This window comes from Dasypus novemcinctus, chromosome 16 (assembly GCF_030445035.2).
Source record: "Dasypus novemcinctus isolate mDasNov1 chromosome 16, mDasNov1.1.hap2, whole genome shotgun sequence".
Taxonomy (NCBI): Eukaryota; Metazoa; Chordata; class Mammalia; order Cingulata; family Dasypodidae; genus Dasypus; species Dasypus novemcinctus.
This window is the reverse complement of record NC_080688.1, coordinates 9,681,214-9,692,267: the sequence shown is the minus strand read 5'-3', so window position 1 is coordinate 9,692,267 and position 11,054 is coordinate 9,681,214. Positions and strand designations below refer to the sequence as shown.

General features: G+C 35.1%; 1 pseudogene; it reads right to left on the bottom strand.

The window, feature by feature from the left end:
• Positions 1–4,577: 4,577 nt before the first annotated feature.
• On the bottom strand, positions 4,578–5,285 carry LOC101418948 (olfactory receptor 2L13-like; annotated as a pseudogene).
• Positions 5,286–11,054: the final 5,769 nt, after the last annotated feature.

The following is an 11,054-nucleotide window of genomic DNA, read 5'->3' as shown; positions in this document are numbered from 1 at the left end:
TATTAGATTATGTATTTTCCGTCTTCTACAAATCTGTGAAAGATATACTCAAGAATATATTACTATGTCGGAGATTTTTTAAAATTACCAATAGTAAAATTTTCACCCTAGATATTATAGACATTTGCATCCCAATAGTGTGAGACTATATTTTTTCCATTCCCTATGATCAGAAAAATTTTTTTCTCTAAAACACTTTCATTCTTCCCAAAGTTATTGGTAAATATTGATTTCTCAGTGTAGTTTTAATTTGCATGTGATATTGAATTCCCATAAACATCCAGTAGTCATTTATATTTTATTTTCTAAGGAACATTTAACATTTTTAAAATTGAAATGTAGGTTTTATTTATTTTTCCTCTATTGATGTTTGAAAAGCTTTATATATAAAGTTTCCCTGTGTTTTTATAATATAATTCCACACTATTGCAATTTTTATTTACATGTTTAAATTATTAAAGCCATAAAGAAATGTTTATAAATTGTCAAATTAATCAATATATATTTCATAAATTATGAATTTTGTCATATCGTAAAGGAATTTTATGCTTTAAGATTATATTTTTAATTTTCATATATATTTAATTCACAAAGAAAAGCAAAGAAATGAGAAGTATCATAGACTGAGAAAGTCGACTCTCAGTTCATTTGAAGAGACAGAGATGCTTGCCAATGTACCTTTGGCTGTGTGTGGAGAAATCATCTAGAGGGCTTCATTGATATGCTAGAGATTCAGTGTAATCACAATACTACTGGGTATAGGGATCAGTTGGTAGAAAAAGTAAGTTATAAATAATGTAACTTTTAGAAACTTTGAACATATTGAAGTTTGGAGAGTTTTGTGAATCCAATAAGGAATCATTGATTGTAAAATGAGTCCTTATCAGTTCATGTAAAATGATAAGGAATCATTGATCGTAAAATGAAAATGAACCATTGATTGTAAAATACACCTGTATTTTAGGACGATAACTTTGATGTCAATGTGCAGGATATATTTTACATTTGAAATGAACTAGAGTCATGGAAAATATATAAAAAGATATTAAATGAATGTAGGGAAAAATAATGTGAGGGTGATATTGAACAATGAATGGAGACTAAGTTGGATTCTTCTAAACCCCATTTTTCCTTACAATCCTTTGAATATTTACATAACCCCCTTCATAAAGTGACGTGAAGTAACATATGTGTATCAGGACAATAATAGTAGGAAAACTGGATAAATACAACATTATGATATATTAGCATACAATTTCATTCTTTGTTATTTCCTACTTAGGGTTTACATATCACAGCAGATAAGGTTCATATTTTGATTTCATAAGTTTCAAGTTGGAGACACCCAATCATTTGTCTCCTTGAATCTAAGCTAATAATTTTATCAGTTATAAATCACTTCCTCTATGTCATTTACATATATAATTTTATTAATTTCAATGTACAATAAATTGACTATAATTCTTTTTTTGATGTAAATTTTTTAAATTTTTAATTTTTTTTCTATTTTCCCTCTTAATTTTTTAAATGTTACATTTGAAAAAGATGAGGTCCCCATATACTCCCCACCCCCTCACCCCACTCCTCCCACAACAACAACCTATTTCATCAAGTGGGATATTCATTGCATTTGGTGAATACATTTTGGAGCACTGCAGCACCACATGGATAGTAGTTTATATCGTAGTTTACATTCTCGCCCAGCCCACCCAGTGGGCCATGGGAGGACATACAATGTCCAGCATCTGTCCCTGCAGTACCACCCAGGACAACTCCAAGTCCTGAGAATGCCCCCACATCATATCTCCTCTTCCCTCTCCTACCTTCAGAAGCTATCATGGTCACTTTCTCCACATCAATGCTACAATTTCTTCCATTACTAGTCACAATAGTTCCATAGTAGACTATCAGTACGTCCACTCTAATCCATACTCTATTCCTCCATCCTGTGGGCCCTGGGATGGTTATGTCCACTCCCCCTCTATATCAAGAGGAGGCTTAGATTCCACAAGGATGATGGATGCAATTCTCCTACTTGCAGTTGTAGGCAGTCTAGGCTCCCTGGTGTGGTTGTGGATCTTCTTCATCTCCCCGTTAGCTGGCCAGGGTAAGTCCAATAAACCAAAGGGTAGTTGCAAGTCTGCTTAGGCTCAGGGCCTGAGATACAGTCCAGACATTCAGGTCTACTGAATATACACCAAATCCAGCACCAACCACAGGTCCAGTAAAACTAACAGAAGAGGCATGTGTAGAAAGGTCACATCTAAGTCTAACTCCATCACACTCAGGAATACAAACTCCAAAGTTAGGCCAACTGGCATGGCACTGAACTCCAGAGCCATCTGCCATGACCATAGAACCTGTAGATCTCTGTAGCCCTCAGGAGAACCAATACGTGAACTCATATCTACTTTAGCTGTCTCTGGGACCCTGCTGAGGCATTCATAAGCACTACCCCTCTGATGACCTCCCAACTCTTTTTTGGAGACTCATAGCCATATAAACTTATTTGTACTTTTCATTTCTCCCTTATATCCAAAGTCAAAAAGCAGTTTTTAACACCTGATATTACATGTGGGCTGAGATATTCTTTTGCCGGTTTGAGTTGACACTTTTATTCAAGATCTATTTCTAGTTACAATATCGGCTGGTGCTTGGTTGTATTCCCTCAGGACCAGGGAGGCTCATCCCCAGAAGTCATGTCCCATGCTGGGGAGAAGGTAATGCATTTATATGCTGAGTTTGGCTTAGAGAGTTGCCACATTTAAGCAACATGGAGGTTCTCAGGAGGTAACTCCCAGGCACCCTGCAGCTCTAGGCCTAGTTCATATTTCAGGTGCACAGGCTCATAAGCATAGTCTTCAGTATCAAGGGCTCTTTGTTGAACCATCTATTTTTATTGGTCTTTGCCCCTGCACTTTTTGCGTTGTTGCTGTTCCATTGGAGAATGTGATAGATCTCCCCTGACTAGGAACTCAGCACTTCCTCAGTTGTCATTTTTAAGTGTAACCACTATGAAAATATCCAAACACTTTTAGGTACCCTTTATACATGCCCTGGAGATATCCTCCTAACCATGTGCCACCCATTAATAACACCCCACACCAGTGTTCCTCCCCTGCCATAGTTGAACTTCTCTGTGGTCCAAACTTCTTTAAAAATGAAGCCTAATATATTGCCAGGTTCCATTAGTAGTAAAACCAATGCAGGTCATTCAACCATAACATTTTTGTTACAATCAGAAAATTCTAAATCAAAGAATCACCCTTCAGAAAGTTTTTATAAGTGGATATTAGATGGGATAAAGTCCTGATGTCTATTTTTACCAACATATACATACTGTAATGGAGAACAGTTAAATGAATTCTTGAAAACATCATGTAAGTATGATTACTTCACTTGGTATTTCACATTTCACTAACCATATTTTATATGCTACATTATATTTTATATAACATGCATGTGTACTTTTTTCCACATTTCAGTGGATACCTTAAGGCTGCGCTGTCTAACATGGAAGAAACTGGTCACATGTGGCACTTGGCCACTTGAAATGTGTATCATCAAAAGCGAAATATATTTTAAGTATAAAATACGCAAAATGTTGTGAAGACAGCATTAAAAAAGTTAACTAAGACATTTATATCATTTACATGAGGAAATAATATTTAAATAAAATAATATAAATATTATATTAATAGTAAAATATGTACAATCAAGGAAACAGAAGTGGCTCAAACAGTTAAGAAGCTGCCTACCATATGGGAGGTCCAGGGTTCAGGTCCTGGTGTCCCCTAAATAACACATTCAGACACCCACACCTGAGACAAGGAGAGCTATTCACCACCTCCCACTGGAATGAGAACTAGATGCCACACCCCAAAGAGAGTTAGAGGCTGCACTGCACTACATTGTAGGCACTGCACCACAATGAGAGCTAGATGCCACATCCCAGTGCAAAGAAAGCTAAATGCCTGCACCTGCACTATGGAGAAATAGACACTGCTCCATATGGCAATGAGCAGATGACTAAAGGAGTAGATGTCACTTACCAGGGACACAGCAGCCCATGGGTAGCTGATGTGGCTGAGACGACTGAGCATTTGCCTTCCAAGTAGGAGGTCCAGAGTTTGGTCTACAGTGCCTCCTGGAATAGGCAAGCAGACAGACAAGAGGAGCATCTGGGGGTATAATTTTTTAAAAAAATTAATTAATTGAAATATATTTAAAATATGTACCATCATACGTGTAGAATATTTTATGCAAAATATTTAATAATTAGTATGTAATTAATACCAGTGATGATACTGATAATGATTATAAATTTAATATTTGGGATAAAGTAAATATATTCTAAATAAATATCAGTCATTTCATTTTTTTTATGTGAGCCCTAAAATTTTAAAATTAAATATAGAGCTCAAATTATCAACCTTTTGGCCAACTCTGCTCTAGGACCTTCTAATGAACATGAAAATGGGGATAAAGAATAGAGAGCATGGATGGCAATGCCTATTCTTACCTTGAAGAGAATAACCCAAACATTCTTTTCATGGCACTCAGAAATTACTTATTCCTCAGGCTGTAGATAATGGGATTAAAATGGGGATGAGAATAGTGCAGAAGACTGACAAAATCTTATCTTCTGAAGGAGAGTGAAGCTTCCTGAGATGAAGATAGGTATAGACAAAGGAAGCATAGTAAAAGGTCACTACAGTTAAATGTGTTGAACAGGTGGTGAAAGTTTTTTTCCTTTCCTCTTTTGAGTGTATGTGGTAGACAGCAAAAAGGACCCTGTCATAGGAAGCAGAGATGTCAAGGAAGGGAAGGAGGAGAAAGAGACTTGTGCTCACAAAAACCATGTACTCATAGACCCAAGTGTCCATACACACAAGAGGCAACATGGCTGGAACATTACAAAAGAAGTGATCAATGGCCCTGGATTGGCAGTAAGGGATGTGGAGGGCATAGGCTGTGTGTACCAAGGAATTGATGGGCCCCCAGATCCAAGATCTTATGATCATCTGGACACACATCATTTTACTCATAAGGATAGGATAATGAAGGGGGTGAGAGATGTCCACATAATGGTCATAGGCCATGGAGGCCATCAGTAAAACTTCAGAACCTGCCATTGTCAAGAAAAAGAAGCTTTACACTCCACATCCAGAAAAAAAGTTGTTTTTCTGTCCACAAAGAAAGTTGAACACCATCTTGGGGACGATACTGGAGATGTACATCAGGTCCATGAGAGAGAGCTGGCTCAGTAGAAAGTACATAGGTGTATGGAGACAGGGATCCAAACATATGAGGTGAATCATGGCTTAGTTGTCCTCAAAGACAAGAAAGGATACAAGAATGATCAGTGTTAAGAGAAGTAGGCCAGTTTGATTTTGGGGAAACAAAACCCAACAAAATGAAGTCATTTGTAGTTTGATTCCATTTCTCCATGTAAACTTACTGCTTTAACTTTCCTCAAAATAAAAATATACAAACAAATAAAATAAGGTATAAACACAAAGCAAGAGAATTTATAAGAGTGCATGAAAAAAATATTACAAATGTACACTATGGACCATCATGAATGGTAATATTCCAATGATATTATCCTGTAGTCTGTGATAAATAGCCCACAAATGTATGGATTGTTTGTTAAAGTTTGTTGTATGGGAATTCTAAACATGTTCATGATTGTTTTGAAAGTAAACTACTTCTGTAAGAAAATACATTTAAAATATTAAAATAATCAAATGCACAGATTTTCCTAATTAATTATCTGATAATGGATATATAGCAGGAATAGAGATGCAATAACTAATATGCTGCAGTCTTTGAAATAACAAATTATTTGTAGTGTTCTTCACATCATCTCATTTATTAAAATATCCCCTATAATGTATATTTAGCATTCATATATTAATTTATCAAATATTAATTATAGTATCCAGAGACAGGAAGAATAATGTTCTCAAATACAAATAGTGATAAAATCAAATTTTAAAACTGTGTAGTTTCTTCAAATTTTTAGTTCTTCCAAAGTTCTGAGTTTCTTAGTTGTTTAATAAATGATTTATTCCAAGCAAAAAAAAAACCATAATCCATATCACATTAAATTATGCAAGAATTATGTTTTTTCAATTTCTCAAGTTTTAGTTCCTATTATGGGTTATGTTAAAGCATATTGAGATTAAAGGACTTTTATTTTCTCCTCTGATTCTTTAGAATATAAATAAAAAATGTCAGCAGAGTCAAGCAGTTGCAGTGTTTTTCAAGTAGAAAGGCAAATATATGATAGAGATCTCTGGTTTCCAACCTCATTTATAGCTTCCAATGTTTGTACTTAACACCTTCATATTTCATTGTTTACTCAATAATTAAAATTAAATATTAATCATTAGGATAAAAAAGGAAGAATTAAAATAAGAATATAAAGAGAAAGTGCTTTCAAATAGATAATAGTATTGGAAAAGCTTCTATGAAATGTTAATATTTCATAAGTTCTGGTTAAACAATATTCATCCAGAGAGAATAGCATTTGAAAAGCCCTAGTGTGAGAACATTCTTATTTCTATGGAGTACTGGAACATAGTGTTTCTGAATCTTATAGGATGCACTGGGGAAATAGGAACAATATGAGAGATTTTTGTGTAGGAAATGCCAGGCTGAGACAAAGACTTCAATTCTGTTCCATGAGATGAGAAGCCATTGAATGTGGAATGATCTAAAGCAGGGATTCTAAATCAGGGCTTCATGGACCTCCAAGGGGTCTGTGGAAAGATTTCAGGAGGCCCTTGGGCTTGAATAAAAAACAAACAAACAAAAAACAACTTATTATCTTTATTTTCTCTGACATCTTACAGAAGTTTATCTTTTCCTTTACTTACAAAGGTATGCAATAAATTACAGTAGTATTCATTTCATCTCACATTACAGTTCTTGCAAATCTCAAAAAATCACTTACACTCATTTTGTTTAAATCTGGCTTATATTCCAGAAGGAATATAAATATGGGCAAAATTTTTTTAAAAGGCATCCTTAAGTTTAAATATATTATATGCCCATGCTATTGAAGGGAGACAGACATTTCTACTTTCATTCTCTATTGTTCAGAGTATCCTATTGCTTGTTCAATGAAAGTTACAATAATTAATTTATTTTCTGAATTTGAAAACTGGCATGTCATCACCTATGGAATAAAATTGGAATATTCAAGATCCTGTAAATCTGGGATTTGGAGCCTTTAGGGCATGGAACATAAGAAATACTTTAGAGTTTTGGGTCAATTTCCATGGAATCCCAACAGCATCATTTATTGTGTATGGGATCGTATATAATGCACTAGGATTACATGAAGCATGTGACCTTGTTTTCATCATAATTTGGAGAATGTGGCCCTCTGACCGGAGGTGGACCTACAATGAATCTCTCTTGAGGTATGTGACTGAAATTTATAGTTAAAATAAAATATATGTAAGTTGCCCAATTGCAGGGTCCTACATTTATTTTGCAAAATGTGCAGGTAACATGCACTTTTAAAAGTCTCACACACAATCAAAACTCAATAAGCAAATTGGTTTTTGCCCATGACTCAGCTAACTCAACCTCAAACACTCCCTAGGAGAGCTGTGAAGATGGAATTAAGTGAGCTCTATGCACAAAATTATAGTACATCTTCAATAATAGTTGATTTTCTTTGTCTATTACATTTGTTTAATTGAAAATGGGCCTCAGTCCCAGAGAAATTGGCCATGCTTGGCTTCTCAAATTTCATATTGAGCTACCTCTTCCAGATATAGTAAAACAAATTTTATAATGAGAGAAACACTCCATCTCCAAATTAGCCACCTAAGATTAAAGCTAACCCAAAGTAGCTCAATTCAATAGCATTACCATGACTCCCCTTGTATGAATTGCTTGAGTTTATATTTTTGGTGAGTAAGTAGCTTTATGACATCATTTTCTGCTAACTGTAGATTGAATTATTTAAGATTTAAGCACCAAAGGGTCCTCCCATAACCATACAACTATATTATGTAATCATGTCATTAATCAACATGACTTTCATCAAACCAAAACCTTATGCCTGAAATGAGAACCTCTTCAGTATATGCTAAAATTTAGGTGACGGGGATTCTCACAGACCACTTCTTGGCATCCATTCTTCATTTTCCTTAGTGCTCATCAGTCTCTTCTACATGAACCTTATGAACACATCAAGAGACTTTCAGTTTAGAATGTGTTGGAAACAGAATTTATTCTCTCTTGTCAAGTTTTATTTCTTTCATTTACATATGTATTGATTAATCCCAACATCTTCTTTCCTATCAATTGTTTCCAATGAAAGCAAAATAAGCCATCTCATGCTTCATCTATCAAAACTGCCTCAGCTTCCACTGTTAGAAAAGGAATAGTCACTATCTTTTGTTGGCAGAACCTTACCCTGTCAAGGCTTAGATATTTCTTTTTCTTCTATAATTTGCCCCCATGGTCTGATTTCATAGGGGAGAAAACCCTGGTCATTTCACTTGATTATTGTTATATAGAGATTGATGCAGTTCTGTATTTAATACAGCAAATCTATTAACCTGGAGAATTCTAGTGCATTTGTCTGCTTCTCAGAATAGGCCAAAGAGGACTGATTATTCCAAAGTATAATTTGAAAAATATAAAAAATGTTAAATAATGTTTATTAAAATCTCCCCATTTTGTAATGCAGAGAACTGAAGAAGGTAGATGATGGAAACACTCATGAGTAGACAGTTAAATAATAGCAGAACTTATATCAGGGAGAGTTTATAGTCTAATGAGTTTCTATCGGGAATCACTAGTGAGTGTGACCAAATGATGCCATGAAAAAGGCATTTTCTTCTTTTCTTTGTGGAGGAAGTAACAAATTGATTTATGAACATATTAATTCATCCATTGGCTATATTGAAGCATCAAATTGAATTTTACAGGCAGTTTAATAAAATGGGCATGAATTTCAGGAGAGTATGAGTACTAGTTCCACCACTGTTTAGAAAGTTGACATGGGCAAATTACTTAAGATTCTGGCTTGTTTCTGAATCCATAAAGCTGGGTTTTTGTAAGGGATTTTCTAGGAATTAAATAAAATGGCATATGGAAATGTTTATATAGTATGTGCAGCAGACAAGAGACTCAATAAATTTTACTATCTCTTATTATTCCATTCAATAAAACAGAAACACAAGCCCAAAGAAATGTATTGTGGTAGTTTGAACTGTGTACTCAGTTTGGAACCACAGAGGTTGCCAGCAAGTGAGAAGATACCAATTCCAGGAGGCAGCACGTCTACTAGCCTCTAGCTTTTAAAAAATTACTGTTGTTAATCTAACTCACTTTATTGTATTCATTTTAGCAGCCAGTAAAATAAAACAGGACCATTAAAAGTCATTTAGACTCTCAATTTTGAAATATTGCTTTTATTTAAAAGTGAAAAAAGACAATTGAATATCATTTAACAGTATTCTCCTCAATGAATATTTGTGCCTTCTCTCTCACTATATAAATATATATACACACCTATATATGCATATATATAATATACATGTATATATAATGCAAAGATAATGAAATATAAAATAAACACGTAAGATCCATTGTATTTAATTTTGAGGAGTATGTTATGAGATTCAGATAGAGTATCTTATTTTATTTATTTTTTGCTATTGTTAGCACTACTTTTGATATCTTCCAGGAACTAGCCCCTTAAGTGCAGTATTCCTTGACTGGCAGAAATCCAACCCAGTTAAACACCATAATCAGTCTATTAGTTTGCCCCTAAACTCCATGAGGAACAAAAAAACTTTGAAGGAAAAGTCCAAGACTTATTGACAGATCTCACTTAAACATGTGAACATATTATAAACATAAAGCAAGTTGGAGCCTCAGAAATATTACTATATTTCCCTAGACTCTGTAGACTTTCTCCAAACAAAATCCTTGCCTCCTCTTCTCTCCCCAAAACTCGAACACATTTCCTCTCTTCTTACATTCACCAGTTAAAACATTATCAATTGATTGCAAACAAAATCCTTGCCTCCTCTTCTCTCCCCAAAACTCGAACACATTTCCTCTCTTCTTACATTCACCAGTTAAAACATTATCAATTGATTGCCAAAATATGATCAATCAGAAGTCTAGTTCTCCTGGCACCAAATAGGTCAGTCCACATCCACGGTCTTGCTTACTGTGTGACAACACTTGACATGACCTTGCTCCTGACTTAACCCGCACCTCAACATCTGTAAGAAAAAAAAAAAACACATCTGTAAGGAATTCAATGCCTCTCGCTAGCTCCTTTTCTGATGGATCACCTTTATCAGTATACAAACATACATTCTTTAGAGGAATAAATATAGTTATTGAGGATCAGCATCATACCCTTCAAACTCATATGAAAACTGAAGGCTCTGACCAGAGATTGGTTGTCTCTTTCTGCCCATAGACAAGGAAATTTCTCTTTAATAAGGTAGTATTGTTGGTGGATATTATGGATAAGGGATTTTCTGAGCTGCTGCCAGTGAGAGGATCCAGGCTTTACTCATGATAGCCCTAAAAGACAGTGGTAAAAGGAAATACTCCAGTGAAAGGGAACACTGAGCTATGACTGTACTATCACAAAAGAAGGAATGGAGAGATCAGGGATTTGGGAAGGATGAGATAAGAATGGCAAATTTTGGAATGGGCAACAGATTTGAAATTGCTTTAATGGCTTGCTTCAGAGGGGCATCACTTCAGAGAAGGTCTCCAGTACTCTGGTGGTGACAATGACTCTTCCTTGGTTACATAAGCATCACTCACCCTGGTGCTTACTTCACGGACCCCTTTGCAGAGTGTTTGTGGTAGCTTGGATAGACATTGTACAGAATCAACAACGTGAACTGAGTTCTAGTTTCTACCTTTTAACATCCAACTGGTCAACAGGTTAAGCCAACAGTAATCCACTCATGCCAAACATATGGATATTTCACTGAGTGAGAGAACAAGACTACTGGGGACAAGCTGATTATATTGACTTTGTGTCCTACAAT